We start from the raw sequence: 18,276 nt of genomic DNA, 5'->3' as shown, positions 1-18,276 counted from the left end.
TTAAATCAAGATATCTTTATGCATGTTGGTCTATTACACATACATAAATCAAATCTACCAAAAATTAGAAAAAGAAGTAGAACTCTGTTTAAATATCTTTGGTGTTTTTAGAATCAATAATACGACTATAAGAAGGTTAAAGTAAGAGAATAATAAACAAACTAGAAATCAATGTTCTGTTGTTCCCTTCTTTGGAAAAGTTCAGTCTTAATTATATATGTAAATATAGACTATTGAAATTCTCTCTGTTTAGTATATCTAATGATTAACAGACTACCGTAGAACAATTCACTTCCTATAGCGTCATCCGTTATATAGTAAACATAGAATATCAAACAAATAAAGTTAGTCTTGTAGCTTTGTAGCAATATTATCCCCAAGAAACTATGCTAATATTTCACAAGTTACGACTTGACTAGTTTCACGTAAATCATTAAATTCTACTCTAACTTGTTATAGTCACTAATAACAACTCCAGGTTATACGCTAAATTCTGAGAGGCACTATACTAATATTGGATCACTACACTACTGTCCAGCTGAATAAATAATATTAATATTTTAATCCTTGACACTTATTAAAATAAAAAAAACGAATTAATTCTGTTACAACAAACAAATACGAAGTGACATTACTAGTTGGGATATGAGTAGTTAATATTCAGTATTATCAAAGACTATCGATGTGGCGATAGGAAGCAGAAGCCTAGGCAGACCACCTGCCAGAAAGTCGGGAGAGATTAAGAAGAGTTCAGTTCAGACCGACCTGTACCAGATGAACAGCACACCGAAGAAGGTGGATAACTCTGTAAATGGCGGATGTCCAGCAATGGACTAATATTTGCTGAAGAAGAAGAAGATTTTCAAAGACGTATTCAGATCTACAATTTTACATTGTTGTGTACATTGTATAGAAACTTTAGTCAAAAATATAGAATAAGTGAAAAAAGCAACTACGCTTTTTCCGGACAAAAACAACTTTCACTGTGTTCAATACGTGCGTTCTTTTGTTTTAAGTAACTGTTCTCTGGGCAAATTAGTTTTTAATCGGCTATTATAGAAGTAATTGGACCTTAGAAGCATAAAATAACCGTTTATGTCCCTTTGTTGTATATTATAAATACTTGTACTGTAGTTAACTAGGGCGCGATGAACTCTTTTCTTAATATTTCATTTTACCCGACTGCAAGAGGGTTTTAAATACAATTTTGTGAAAACAAAATTGTGGCAATAAATTAAATAATTAATCGCTTATTGATCCAATATTAGTGCTGCACTAATTTTGTGAATATTTTTTTTTTCTTAAATAAAAGAGGTACTATGCCTACCTATATTACTTAACAATTTCTTTCCACGTACAGTAGGATAGTGGAATTAACTGCCTACTGAGGTTTTCTCTAGAGACGACAGCATGCGATTTTTCAAGAAGGTATTTCTTAAGGGTCGGCTACGCGCACGTGACACCCCTGTTTCAGGCTACGGTAAGCGTTTGAAACAGATGGGCCGTATACTTGATTGCTGACACTGTGGTATAAAATACAAGGTATCTTTTATATTTTTCAGATAAGCAGTGTAGTAATTTTTATTTTATGGTTGTTAATAGAAAACTTAACAAAAAACAAACTCGTGATCGTGCATCAAGGGTGAATAAAAAATGCATGTTTTTAAATTAGGTGGATTATATTCAATACTGGCTACCCGCCCAAACTTCATACAGGTGTATATGTATTACACATTTAAACCTTCTTCTTAAATTACTCTATCTATTGATAAAAACTGCATTAAAAGCCGTTGCATAGTTTAAAAGATCTAAGCAAACAGACCGCGAATGCAACTTCATTTTAAATTACGTATATGTAAAGATTAATAGCGAAAACTAAACTTAATCTCGTTGACATTTATAAAAACGTTAGGTTGTTGCAGTACGTTTTAAAGGAAAACAGATCAAACCATAACAAAGTCAAAGGTTATCTTAATTGAAGATATTGCCTGCAAGAATGCATCTTATAAGTATTGCATATGTCAATCCAGGATATGATCTGTTTATATACCTAAATTTCATTCCAATGTAAGAAGTTATGAAATCATCCTCATAAATTTAACGTGTATATTGGTTTATATAAGTTGCCTGAGAATCTCAAAGCAGTTTGCGAGTTGAGCTTCGGTTGCAGAGGAAATGCAGTGAAACCACATATTAGTCCTACGGAACAGCAACGTATGAGCGTAGGTATGAGGTAACGCATGAGGTAGATGGGCAGTGGAATAATATCATAATCGTAGTGCTATTCATGTATTTAGGCGATGGATACCATTTAGCATTTTATCCGTTGAAGCTGTAAAAACAGAACGAAAACAAAAATCATTTATCTTAATCAGGTCGTCAGCTTCTTTGTTATTCCCATTACATAAATAAAAGGTACAAGTGGGGAGGAAGTAGAATTCATAATTACCCAATTCTCTTCTAGATTACTACGTTTAAAATTAATTAAAAATATGTAAAATAACATGTCCACATAACAGGTATGTTCAAAATATTATGTTCAATATCTATGCAAATTTTAATCAACGCCTACATGCAAATGACAGTATTACACTGTGTACTTGTGTACATTGCTGTCCAAATTTTTATAGGCACTTAACCCCTTGCTGTTTGTTTAATTTGTTAATGCGAGCATTAATATGTTTGTTACTCATATTATAAATTAAAATTTTGTTGTATCATGTTGGTATTAAAAATATTATAGAAAATAGTATGCCTGAAAATATGAATAAAGGCTTACAACAAAACAACGAGTGCAATACCTAGGTAGTATCTATAGTATATATCTGGCAATATAAATTAAGAATTAATTTCAATAAGTAATATAAATAGGTATAAACATCATCGTACACCATGTCCATATATCTTATTATTATTATTATAAACGCGAAAGTTTTTGAGTATGGATAGATGTTTGTTGCTCTTTCACGCTAAAACTAAAGAACGGATTTTAATGTAACTTTGCAGTAATATAGGTACAACAGAATAAGAAATAGGCTATAATTTAAAAATATATTACGGAAATTGGGCGAAATATAATGATAAATGTATTGCTGAAATTATGCGGGGTAGCTTGTACTTTATAATGTTGTAAATTTACTGTTACGTGTTAACAAAACTTTTTATAAATAACGCTATCTATCTAAATATTTCAGCAATAATAGGAAGAAACTTTCTTCGTTCTATAAGCATGCTTATTACAAAAAGAGATCTACTTACAGGCAAAGATGGCGCTACAGTTGTAAGATGGAAAATTATTTCTTAACGACTCCGCGGCTCTACTGATCCGATTCTAAATATTCTTTATGGATGATGTGATTACGATAATAACTATAATCATGGTAATCAAATACACTAAGAATTCATAAAAGACAACTAATGGAAGCAGAGCTGTAATGAAAACTGTTGCTAAAACGGGAAAAGTATGACGTAGATATTGCATGGATCAGCTAGTAATATATTTACTCAGTGGTAGGTACCTGCTTAAAATAAAGTTTTAGATAGGTTTCATATAATACCTAAATCTAATAAAAAAATATTATATTATATAAGATTGAGAGTAATAATTGATTTAATTGTATACTAGTTTTAGATTTGAGATAACAACCGTTAATATTTTCTGCATTTTCAAACAGAACTTTTTATCTGGACTATATTTTTGTACCCATTTAGGTATCCACTTATCTATTATTATTTTCAGTATCTTTGTTTTGTATTTTTAATTTGTGGAATCTCTTTTTTTTTATAAATGTTTGTTTTGAGAATTTTAGATAAAGTAGGTGTTTTTGATATAAAAGTAACTGGCCTCAGTCTCGTTCAATTGTAAGTTCTTCTCTTTTCTTTATTTTAAGTTAGGACAAAATTGTGTTAATTTTCTAGAGATGCCTATATTAATTTATTTTATATAAAGTAACATAAGACACACTAAGTTAATTAACGTAGTCTAATAGGACTGGGGCGTCTAAATTTTATTATATGCGGAAATAGTTAAGAATTCTCTGAACCGATATGCGTAGGCAGATAAGACGAAGTTAAAATGAAGTTATACAATTTATATAAAACATTCATTCAGTCTTCTGCCTACGCCGTAACGTGGTTGGAATATATACATCGATACTCTTATGTTTACAAATTGACTGTTTGCATTTGTTTATTGTTGGTATAACATTTATTTAAATAAAAGTCAAAAGACTAAGTATGCATTTCATACGCTGTAGATGAATCTTTTCAAATATGTAATAATGTAAACAATGTATTAATACTTCTATTAAATACAAATAACTAGTTGGACTGTTCAAAATTTTAAACTCTGACTATCTTATAGATAAATAAAAATATAGTAAAATCTAGCTCTAGGCTTCGCTCGCGTTAATTTATCCCCTTAAGGGTGGATTTATCAAAATCCTTTCTATGGGAATGCCTACGTCATAGTAGCTTTATGCACGCAAAACCTCAGCCTGATCGGTTAAAAATTGACATTGATTAAAAATTGTTTTATACAAACTTTCATCCCCTATTTTATCCCCTTGGGGGTAGAATTAATCAAAATCCTTTCTTAGCGGATGCCTACGTCATAACATCTACCTGCTTGCCAAATTTTAGCCAGATCCGTCCAGTGGTTTGGGTTGTGCGTTGATAGATCACTACGTCAGTCAACTTTGAGTTATATATATTTAGATATTTCTAAAAAAAGAGCGCCCAACTCAGCTGAATATTTGATATAGAAAGCCTAAACCTTAACTAATAATGCATTGCCATCAAATGTGTATGCAAAATATAAGCTCATTTGCTATAAAAAGTGTATTCAAAATATCTGTAATCCTAATGTCCCTTATTAAATAACATTTAATGAAATATGTAACGATAAGATATAATTAAATTATCGTCTACGAAAGAAAATTTCTTATTTTTTACATTGCTAATTCCACCTGCAGTAACTATGCGCCGGGCACCAGCTAGTCTATATAAAGTGCACACAACACACCTGTTGGTGCGGTTTTCACGGAACAAGGCCAACTCCGAGTCGAGTACTCTAGCAATACCACAGATAATACTAGTAATATCACAGTAGCTGTACAGTCGGATGCAAAAAAATCTATTTAAAAATATTTTTTATTTCGTTGTATCCAGTTATAATGTGTTTTTTATTTATATATGCCACAGGACCTATTTCCACATGAAACAACTTTGTTGATTCTTTATTTTATTTGATACTTGGTGTTTTTCATATATCCACGTATAAATTGATCAAGATCTGACTGGTAGTTTTCGATATGTCATTAATTATCAATCATTAATAATTATCATCAATTAAAGTTTGTTTAATTTTGCCCAAAAATGTTAATATTGAGAACTTCATTATAATCACTACATATTTTTCATTTTCAGCAGTTAATATCGTAGTTAGTATCGTATCGTATTAGTTGTTTGTTAGTATCGTATTTTAATAAAATCCTCTTATACCTCGTATCGTATATTAGTAAATGAAGATGCAGCGTGGAAAGACCGACAATCTGGTCAAAACCGCAGAAACTATCTTCGTGGAGATTGGGGCAGGCCTTTTTTCAGCAGTGGAGGTCTTCCGGATTGAAATGATTATAATGTCATCATTTACATATTCAATAACTTCCCCTTCTACTCTAACTTGAGGGTACTGATTTTTTCTTCGTGTAACTTCCTTTTAGTGCCCAGTACCATAAATTTTGATTTATTTGGATTGATAACAAGACAGTACCTGTTAGCCCTATTAATATCATTATTAGTATCCTTTCAGTAATAGAAATGGACATAAATATATCGTTATATAATTTGACGGCCTCGGTGGTCTAGCGGTTTAGCACACCGCCTTACTACCGATGGTCGCGGGTTCGATTCCTCGCACGGCACAAACATTTGTATTCATGAGTATGATTGTTTGTATCGGTCTGGGTGTTTTCTATGTAAAATATGTATGTATTTACGAAAAAAAAAATGTCTATGTATTTGTATCTGTTGTCTAGTACCTATTACACAAGCTTTAGCTAGCTTAACTTGGGTCTAGATGGCGCTGTGTGAATTGTTCTGAGGTAATTATTATTATTATTATAATTAAATTCTTATTGTAGACAAGTGTACACAAAGATAAAGTCCGGTTAAGTAGGTATCGTAGAAAATCTCAATTGCTTCTCTCCCATAATGACTGTTTCCGACCATATGTACAGCATAGTGAGAGTATGTCGCACTCATGGGTTCCTAGTAACTCGTACTAGAGACACGTAATTGCAGTAAAACTGGGCCAGTTACTCTTACTCATTATATTTATACCTTTTATCTATGTATAATATGTATGTATTTACGAAAAAAAAGAAATGTCTATGTATTTGTATCAGTTGTCTAGTACCCATAACACAAGCTTTAGCTAGCTTAACTTGAGTCTAGATGGCGCTGTGTGAATTGTCCTGAGGTTATTATTATTATTATTCTTTATTTTTTCTCAGCTTTTGCTGGTTTTCTCCACATTATTATTATTATTATAATTAAATTCTTATTGTAGACAAGTGTACACAAAGATAAAGTCCGGTTAAGTAGGTATCGTAGAAAATCTCAATTGCTTCTCTCCCATAATGACTGTTTCCGACCATACAGCATAGTGGGAGTATGTCGCACTCATGGGTTCCTAGTAACTCGTACTAGAGACACGTAATTGCAGTAAAACTGGGCCAGTTACTCTTACTCATTACATTTATACCTTTTATCTATGTATGATATGTATGTACATCAGTTGTCTGGTGCTCATAGAACATGCTTACTTTGGAAAAGACTGCACTGTGAATTGTCTTGTTAACTATTACTGGTAACAGTCATTCATAACTTTTTCATATGCGTGTATGTTTGTAGAGGCTATGTATTGACATAAACTTGATATTTGTATAAACTGGTAAAAGTAATAATTGAAATACGGATTTTGTAAGAAAGAAATGAATATGTATCAACGTAAAACAGTTAAAAGAAGAATGGCAAAACAATATTTTTTATATAAAAAAATAAATAATAAAAGACACATTTTATAATTAAACAAGCGATCCGTACCAGCTTCGCACAGGTGCATAAAATATGTTTTAATTTCTTGGCTTGTTCTATACTATAACACGTAGATATTACACTTATAAACCTTCTGCTTGAATCGATCTATCTATAGCTGAAAACTGCATTAAAATCAGTCAGGCTACGACTTTAATTTATATTATGTAAAGACAGGGGGCGAGCGCAGATGGCACTCCAAATCTGGAGAAGGACTTATGGAGCGGCTGAAAGCCAACTCTTGCCTGACGAGATATGACCTTAGTCGGGAGCCACCGCTAGGGTTTTGAACCTCAGCTCAAGTCACCGTAATTTCGATACCCATTTGTTTTGAAAAGTGGATTGAGCGATAATAGAATAAAATTTGTACGTGGCCATTGGTTCATTGTAGCGAATTAAGCCTAATAGTGTCCATGATGTACCACAGGATATCAAGGCCCTCCTGATATGGTACATTAATACCAATGGACACAATATCCCATATAACTTCCAATTCCCCCTCCCCCTTACATCCTATTCTGGTAGGTCAAGTCGATTTACTCATAATCCCTCTAGAAATCTTTGGGGATGATTCCTGGTGAAATAGTCATGATCTATTAACTGATCTAACTTCATCTTCATTCTATAATCTTCTACTTGAGATAGACTAGCAATGGCGCTTACACCATTCCAACATCATTCACAAAAAAGAATCAGTGGTAATATTGTAATGTAATTTCTTATATTGTACTCCACCTGAATATATAATATGAATTAATTGTAATAAAGTCAATGCTATGAACACTTTCAATAGGTACTTAATATGTCACTGGCAATAGATAGAAACCGTTTCTATGTTTTGAGGTAAATCGCCTGCAGTTCTTACTTTCTACACAAATTACGCCTGCCAGCCGGATCGATGGATTTGTAAGCTCTAGATGTATTTCCAACCCATGTACCTACACTCTGATATCGTTAGTTTTCTTTCACAATCTGAGTGAATGCGGGAGGAAATTCCTCTAGAGCCACTGTACATATTCATTTAGACTACATAGAATGATTTCCCTGTCCAAACCCGGCGATACTACATATATATATTAAAATAAATCCCTATTTTTTTATTATAGATGATAATGGAATGGTGCACCCGCCTGCGCTAACGGTTTATGCTGGCGGGGCACCAGTGGAGGATGATAAAATGAACATGAGGTCAGGTCACTTAGCCCATCATGGCAAATTCGCCATGAATTTATCACGATGGTTTCCAAGGGGACACCACGTGGGATCAACCTGACATGGTATAATGCTAGCAATGGGGCTATTAGTTCACATTACTAACAATTCTCTTCCGCCTAATGTATCCCTGTTTACCTTGGTCATTCGTAGGCTACTTGAGAGGTACATAAAATAATTTATTAAGCTTAACTTAGCTTTAGATTTGACTTGATTGATTTGATTTTAGTGTTTGATATCGCATTAATAGATCAAGACTATAAGCTATGTAACATTATTCTATGATCAATAAGTGTACTATAATGAAATATGTTTTAAAAACGGGGAAAATAAGACTTATGAAATTACACGGGTTAATTAACCCGTGTAACTTCATCGTCGTCATATTTTATTTCATACTAGCTGTTCCCGCGACTTCGTCCGCGTGGAATTTAACTTTATTTTTCTAAAATAAAAGTAGCCTAAGTTACTCCTTATTACATCAGGTACATGTCAAAAAAAGTCAAAATCGGTCCAGCCATTTCAGAGATTAGCCGGAACATACAGACAAAAATTATAAAAAATGTTATTTTGGTGTATGTACCGTATTTATATTCAAATGCATGTAGTAAAAATCGGTTATTTCAATATTACAAACAGACACTCCAATTTTATTTACATGTATATATATATATGTGTATTCCTAATTAGAAATACACCCATATATGTAATACCTCCTAATTAATTGTCTGTATATATAACAATCCGTGTAAATATCTGTGGCAAGATACATAACAATCAAGCACAGTTCACATCGATTAATTGACAATGAACCTATTAACCCAAACAGACAGGTAATGAAAGATCACAAACAATGACTTTACCACGATCAAGTTTACTCCTCTTTAAAAATCAGTTTGAACGAATGATCTTTGATACTGTAAAATGAGGTTGTATGACTGATTTTTTATTTCTTTGTGTTACTGTACTCTTCCTGGTTACTGCAATTATTAATAATAATATTCTAATGTATCTTTTAAGTACCTCACTCTCATCTATTCAGCGGAAAACAGCTTGCTTTGAAAGCCGTTTTAATTTTTTTTTATAATTAATTTTGAGTAAAGGTGGGGTGTCCTAATCAATTATAATAAACATTATGTAAAATAACCAATTCATCATATCATATTCACATAGGTAATGTGGATAACATTTTCATTATGGCTGCCAAAGAATAAGTGTTTGCAACCTTGGTGGTCTAGTGGTTTAGCACACCGCCTTACTTCCTATGGTCGCGGGTTCGAATCCTCGTATGGCATAGACATTTGTATTCCTGAGTATGATTGTTTGTATCGGTCTGGGTATTTTCTATGTATAATACATATGTATGTATGTATTTATGAAAAAAAATGTATCTATGTATTTGTATCAGTTCTCTAGTACCCATAACACAAGCTTTAGCTAGCTTAACTTGGGTCTAGATGGCGCTGTGTAAATTGTCCTGAGATTATTATTTATTATTATTTAATTAAGATATTATGTCCGTCTGTTTTTATCTATTCTTAATCTTTGTTAAAGAGTGACACCAAGCTCAGTATTTCGCATAGTGGTTTTCAGTGAAAATATTGGTTTTTGGCTAGGCTTCATAATTATTAGATTCATTTGTCCAGGTGCCGCTTCTGGGGGTCTTTGTCTTCCTTCAGTAATTATGAAGTATATCCCAAAATAATTTCACTGTAGACCACTAGGCAAAATACGAAACTAAATTATAAGGGGACTTTGGCGTTAGATAAGATAAGATAAGCATTTATTGTCTATAACTGTGTTACATCATATATTATGGAAACAACCAGTTTATCCATTTCGGACGTACAATATGAAATTAAAATATACAATCACATCAAATAATTAAATTACAAAAACAAAAAATTAAAAAATAACAATTCACAACACAATTTAGATCAAACAATTATTCACTCCCCTCCACCAAGGTAATATTCATCTAAGTTGTAAAAGCACTTGCACGATAACCATTGTTTTAAGGTTCTTTTAAATTGTCCAGCATCCAGTGATTTGATGTAATCAGGCAAATGATTAAATACTTTTATTCCACTTATGTAGGTACTTTTACTATACGTATAACTATAGGATCTCACAGTACAGATGTCATATTTATATTGCGATCTTAAATTACTCTTTATTTCAGTCTTTTTACAAAAATGATCCTTATTTTCTTTCACAAATAAAGCTATTTCTAATATATAGAAACATATCAAGGCTAAAAATTTAAAATCCTTAAACACGTTAGTGACATGAAGATTATATCACGAAATTCATGGGTAAGAGTTAATTTACAACAAATATACGACCACACTCGCACATTTTAAATGTACGATGACTGCACAAGAAATTTACATTCAAGTTATATTCGAGAAATAAGCAAAAGTAATCATTACTCGACCCCAAGATCAAGAAATATAAGTGTATCTTGAAAGTAAACAGTGTATTTTCACTTATGCATTTTCTGGTTTAAAACTGTATTATAATTATAATTTTATAAGGAATATATGCGAGAAATTATTATTATATATAAAAAAAAGTACTATTAGGGTTTACAGTCCCCGATAAAGTTACAGTTGAGCCGTTTCTGAGATTAACGCTCACAAATTCACTGACAAACAGACATAACGAATTTAGTTGTGGTCACTTACTATTATTGTGGTAATCTTCACTTATTTCTTTTATTCCATGCGGTTTACAACAAAAAGGTATAGACTATTTTTTTTTTATACTGTACCACATGTACGAAAATTTATTTACAAATTATAGTTGCTCATAACCGCTTCACAAATAGTAATGTTCGGCACTCATAAGAGTAACAACAATAATATCGTTGAGTAAAGATATAAATCTAGAACTTTTTTAACAAATACCTCAATGTTCCTAACATTGACATATTCGGTGAATTAGTGCTGGACATATCTTATTTATCGTTGCCGCAAACATTCAATCATATTGATAATAATTTTGTAATTTGCGTACAATATGGTGTTAAGTTTAGTAACTTTTTAGGCTGTTTACGATTTAATATACTACCTGTAGAAGCTATCGATCAAGACATAGATATACAGCGCTCAGCTATTTCTAAAATATGTATATTTAAGTATTTTTAAAAGTTATATTTTGAAATATAATTTGTATACAATACAAAATTGTCTTCACATTCTTTTAATAATCTTCTACGTAAATTGTATACCTTAAAAAAACCGTCAATTATAAAATTAAAATCGGTAAGTCTATTTTTTATATAATAATAATGTCGCCACACAAAGAAGTATATAAACATTTTAGCTAATCACGACGCTACATATGTTATTTACAAAACCCAAAATTGTTCAACGTACATTTGAATTCTATGTATTTGAAGTACACACTTACGATGTCAAGTGGTGAAAACAGTAGTATTACTAATCGGCTTATCTTAAAAACACGCCTACTCATTGCATTAGAGTAACTGCAATGAAAAAAGAAAGTCCTGTTGAGATGTGTTCACACGTTTCCGTTTATATAGTTGGGAATTATGATTGTATCAAAATAATAGCATAGTTTCGAGCATTGAGTTGTTGTTATTTCAAAATTGGATTCGAAATTTATAATGTCTTTATTTGAAGCGATTTAATTAAAGCGTCTGCACATGGTGTCGTTACGAAAAAGTTTTGAAAATATAAATTGTTTCTGTTTAAAGTTAGAGCTTTGAATAGCTGCTGAGCTGAGCTGCTAGCTGAGCTTAGAATTTTGAATGTCCATTTATAGTTAATCTAATATAAACACTTTTAGTGTATATATATAATTTTTATTATTTCACAAAAACATTTTTTTTTTATTTCGTACAAAGGTTACCTATATAAATTTTGTGATGAATAAAGAGAAGGTGACGAAACAAATTATATTTTTATTTAATTTAATTTTTTATTTTCTAAGATCTATTTTTACCTGTAGTAATTCTAGTTTTTTCTAATTCCTCGATATAGAAAGGGAAAAATGTAAGAATATAAATTTTGATATACATGTATGTTGAGATATGGTAAAGTAAAGGATTCATACAATTCCAAATAGTTCCGCAGCAGACATCAATCAATGAATAGTTAAAACAATAACGGTCTGAGTGACCGTTATTGTTTTAACTATTCATTAGTCGAAATTCGAACACATATAATTTCAATATATTATACTTGGTGAATTTATTATCATTTTTTTGCAATACAGTAAGACTATAGACAAATAATATTATTATTAATCTATTCTCAATTTGACCACAGACTTTAACAATAAATAAAAGAGTATATAAGCGTCTGTGTTTCAAATACATGCTATTGTGTATAATGTTTTTTTTTTTAATTAAAATTAAATATTCACGTTCTGCACTCTTTCTCTATATAAACTGTAAGTTTGCGAAATTTCATACTCCTCCGTTCCATCCACGTTATTTTTGTAAAAAGGGGTACAAAGTTTTTGCTTTATCTATTAATATAGAGATACCGAAGCCTCGGAGAATAATTATCAGAAAAAGAAATTAAAAACCGAATCGTAATTAACCTTCTTAATTAAATATAATTATTGTATCCAAAGTACAAAGATCATTTGATTAGACTTAAGTAAGTTAGCGAAAGTGAGCGAAAGCGGAGGGCTACAATATGACTGTACTTGTATAAAATATGCAAGAATAAACATAATATTAACAAAAACATAACCTACATGTTCAAAAATTGTACTAAATACATAATTCAATGGACATTTATATGTAAATATAAGTAAAATATTCAGTTTTAATTGTCTTTAAATTGTAGTTAAATAAATTGAATATATAAACTAACAACAAAGGTCGTATGTAGTACGAATCATTTCAATGATTCCCTTGTAATTAAAAATAAATTTGACTCGGTAATAGACTTTCTAAATAAAAATAATTATACGAATACAATTTCATAAGAGACGGCAGCGCACACGTGACATCCCTGGTGCTTCAGGCGTCTGTAGGCAGAAGCCTGAAACATCAGGGTTGTCACGTACCATTTAACATGTTATATAAAAAAATGGTTATTTATGTAATTCATTTTTTAAAATACTATTCTACTACAAATCAATCTGGCAGTTACTATAAAAAATATATAAATTTAAATTCATGATTATTGGGGAATAAATAATAACTGAAAAAAAAACTGTGTTTAGATATGGTTCTGTTTCATTCTTAATAATATGAGTATAAAAATTATAATTATATGTAACATAATAGAAGCGTCTCTAGTATCACAATTATTATTTAATTCTTCCATAATCATAAATCTTATAACATTAATTAACTTACCCTGCGAATGTTGTTTTGCAGTATAAATTAAAATCGCTTTTAAAATCTAGGAGTTGATGATTTGATGATAGAATGGTTAAAATTTAGGGTTGTATGTATTTTTAATGCCATATCATAAAACAATATATATCAAAAAATAAAATTAAATATTTAGGTGTGGATAACCTTTATAAGCTTTTTTTTTTAAAAAAAAGATGGTCTGGTGGTATGAAAGAAGTGGCTGGGGAAAACTGGCAGAGCGAGGCTGTGAATAGAGGACAATGGAACTAGTTGGATGAGGCTTTTACCCACAGGGACCATATATATAAAGAAAACAAATTAGTCTTAACTTAAAATATTAATTAAAATTGTAAGATATGGATAATAAAGCTTAAGTAAAAATAAACTTTTATCATTGAGGGTATGAAAAAGATGTCCGATTGTTAACCTCGGGTAGGTTATATGCAGACAAAATTTCATAAAAATGGGTAAAATTGTTTTGGAGGAGTTGCTAACAAACATCGTACGAGTATCGTAATGTTATATATTAGATTTAGAGCAGAAACATAAAATATCTTGACGAACATAGAAAACTATACTTCAAATCAACATCCAAATTCTAAACACATAAACATGAAGTATTTTCATTACCATCACATAAATCTGATGTTCTGTATCAAACAGCATATTAGTGTGATCATATAACCCAATAACTTACTGACACAGCTGCGGTTCCCTGAGAGTGAGAGCGCATCAAACAACGCTTAGTAAGGTTCACACGAGTCAATTGTTCGGAGCATTATATGAGCATTGAACTTGATGTGATGTAGGTTGGTAGTTTTATAGTCTTATATACAATTGCACGTCTTTTTCATTCAGGGAAGCTACAGAGCCTAAATACAGCGTTATGAACAATCATTGTTGTGATATTTCTTATTAATTCAGCAATTATTGTTATCTTTAGATACATAGTATAAAACAAAGTCGCTGTCGGTGTTTGTCTATCCCTATGTATGCTTAAATCTTTAAAACTACGCAACGGATTTTAAAGCGGTGTCTTTTAATAGATAGAGTGATTAAAGAGAAATGTTTAAATGTATATTACAGGTACACCAGTGCGAAGCCGGGCGAGTAGCTAGTTAGTAATAAAAAGAAATCATCATTATTATCAAATAGCATTAGATTTACGATTCTTCAATCCCAGGTATTACAGGTTCGGAGCAAAAACATTTCATTATTTTTGTATGTATTAAATAATCTTAGAGTTTATCAAGTGTCCTTAGAATGTCTCAAGTTCACGTAGAGCTTCAATTTCTTAGCAATGATTATGTATTTACAGTGGAATAAAGCGTATAATAAACGTTAGACAGACAGATTAATTATTTAAAAGAGCGACATGCGAACTTTTGCTCGTTCTTCTTGTGATGAGACAGCAAACCAAAAAAGCTGTAGATTGAAAAAAATTGACTATTCAAAACTGTTTCAATGTAAATTTATTTGAATAAATGTATTTGTATTCTATTCAAGTACTCACGCAGACGACTTTTCACAAAGACTATGTACTAAGCTATTAAGGTATGTACTCAAAGTACATAGCTTAGTAGCTTAGTAAATAGTCTTTGTGGAAAGAAACTTACAGGATGTAAATAATTATTCTAAATTGTGATATATATCACTATTTATATATGTGTATATATATGTACTAGAATAATCTTAGCATATATATGAAATATATACAAAGTAAAGCAATGATACTGTCATGACGACTGCCTACTATATTATCGCCAGACGACTGCCAGACATGAAACCAGTTATCACAAAAACAGGCTGTGCCTGCAATAATGTGACTGAACTTTATATAAGGTAGTGGTACACCGAGGTATAAATTCCGCCGGGTAAAATATAAATGAAATATTTTAAAATATGCCCAGTCATTTCAGCAGTTTTATAAATGCAGGTGGTATAGAAGTGGTCTAGCGGGTATAACACTGTCTTACTTTTCATGGTTAAAGGTTCATTCCAGCAGAATGCAAACATTTGATTTCAATACTGGCTTGATCTAGATGTTAATATGGAAACATATATGCACATATTTAAGTATGTACGTATACCATTTGTCTGGTTCTAGACAACTGATGTAATAAATGATACATATTGATATTACAGGGTGAGTTGTGTTTATTTATACTGTATAAGAAACAATGAGTTTCTGTATTAATTTTCTAACTTCTCACAAGTAATATAGACAATGGATGTATACATGCAAAAAATAGAAAAAAATGAGATCCTGTAATAAATTTAAAATGAGACGGGTCGTTAGTCTTACTAACATACTTAGTCTTACTGATATACTTACTGACATCTGCAGTTCCCTGAGAGTAAGTCCCTGAAATTTTTATACAATATAACACAAATACACGCTCTATTAATAAAAAAATGATTTCTTTATATTCATGTTCTTTCAGTGTGACACTATCCTTACGCATATTTGTTCGAAGTATTAGCAAAGTTAGCATATCCCCGACCTTCACAATATGACAATAATACACAACTTATGTTTGTTTGTATATACATATATTCTTATACTATACACAACATTCTTTAACATAATGTCTTTTTAACTTTACAGTAGTTGTACATTCGTGTTTTATTTATTTAGAAAACTTATGAGGAAATTGAATACATTTTAGTATTACTGTTGTTGTGTACTGAACCGACTGTACGGCGGCCATGACGCGCGCGCATTGTGTTGTGAATTAAAATAAATTAGAACTGTGAAACCTACTGTGAAACTGGAAAGCTAGCGAAGATATCTTCGAGACCCTGAAGCCCAAGAAATCCGCAGAACTATGAGGTACGTGACAGACGTTTTTCCCTATATATATACATAGTACTTTCCCTAACATTTTGGTAGCAGAGAGTATTTTCCCTAACATTTTGGTGTTGTGAGGAAATTGAATACATTTTAGTAAACAATTGAAAAACACTACAAGCATACAAAATATGATAATTTTTGTATGCTTGTAGTGTTCTTCAATTGTTTATTACGGTTATACATTCAAACAGATTAACCAATTATTATTCAATTTTTAGAATATAATAGTGTATGCATTTAGTTGTAAGTAGTAAAGCTGTTAATTTGAAATTACATTATAGTAAATATATTATTAATATTTTATTTATATATATATATATTTATTGCAGGTTCGATTCCTCGCACGGTACAAGTAGTTGTGTTCATGATATGATTCATTGTATTGTATATCATATACATATGTATATGATATTTAAAAAAAAATGTATTTCAGTATTTATATCACTTGCCTGGGCTAAATGGCACTGAATATAAGTAAATAGCGCATTATAAGTATAAGTAAAAAAGCCTATACTTGAAAGAAAACGAAAGTAGTACTAAGCTATTACTCATTTAAAACATATTGTTTTTAAACATAATAATTAACTGCGTTCACTGATTTTTTTTCTAAACGAGCTGCGTACCGTACTAACTACATATAGAAAGAAATGACTTTTCACTTCATATATTATCATAGATTTGGCACTGACAGATATTTTCGAATACTGTTCACACCCATGGTGGCATTGTATCACAAAAACTCAAGTTTTTACTTTCTCCCATTGAAATCATTAAGATACGCAATGGTTTTTAGGGTTCATTGTCCAGAAACTAAGCCCAGTCTATATTACAAGTAATATAAAAAAATCGAATTTGCTTAGCGGCTGAGCGGATTTTAGTGAAATACAATATATATAGTATTAGGAGGATTAACACAGATTATCTTTTATCTCAAAAAAATATATGCAGTCTCGGATACCACCTGTATACTTTAATTAGGAATATTTTTATATCGAAACTGCAAGTATTGCAGTTTATATAAAAACATACCTAATACGATGAGCAACGGTAAAGTGTTTTTTTGTTGTGGTAAAATAAAATAATATAATCACCTTAATTTTGTGTATAGCGTAGCGTATATTTTATACAAAACTAAAGAATAAACAAAAATGTAATAGCCATAAATTGTATACTAAAAACATGGTTCAAAATAAGAAAATATTGTAACATATTGTTACTGAATTTAGTATACATCTGAAAATGTGGCGTTGGTTAAGAAACGACAGATTTTATTGTATGGGGTGAATGGGGTAAATATTATACTATTGTTATTACTAAGTTGACAACTATATTAAAATATATATATATTAATAGCTACCATAGGCCTATGTCCAGCAGTGGACGTCTTCCGGGCTGCGATGATGATGATGATGATGAATAGCTACCCTTCCTGTTTCGCACAGGTGTTCATGTATTATACATATAATGCTTCCTCATCAATCATTGTATCTATTGCTAAAAACTGCATTAAAATCCGTTGCGTAGTTTAAAACGTCTAAGAGAACAGCGGAAGCGACTTTAAATTATACTGTGTAAAGATATATACTGAACCCATTATATAAAAGAATACCTACTTATGTTCGGCACGCTATCAACTATCAACCATACAGCGGACCGACAAGTAATCACAAATTACGAGAGTCATTGAACTTCCCCATAAAAGTGAAAGGTGATTGTCGGGTGAATCTTCAAAAAACCTTTACCGTACACGAAGTATGCAAATACATACATA

The sequence above is a fragment of the Achroia grisella genome, unplaced genomic scaffold (assembly GCF_030625045.1).
Source record: "Achroia grisella isolate CSIRO2021 unplaced genomic scaffold, CSIRO_AGI_Agris_v1 utg474, whole genome shotgun sequence".
Lineage (NCBI taxonomy): Eukaryota > Metazoa > Arthropoda > Insecta > Lepidoptera > Pyralidae > Achroia > Achroia grisella.
The sequence above is the reverse complement of the archived record's forward strand: the minus strand, read 5'-3'. Positions refer to the sequence as shown.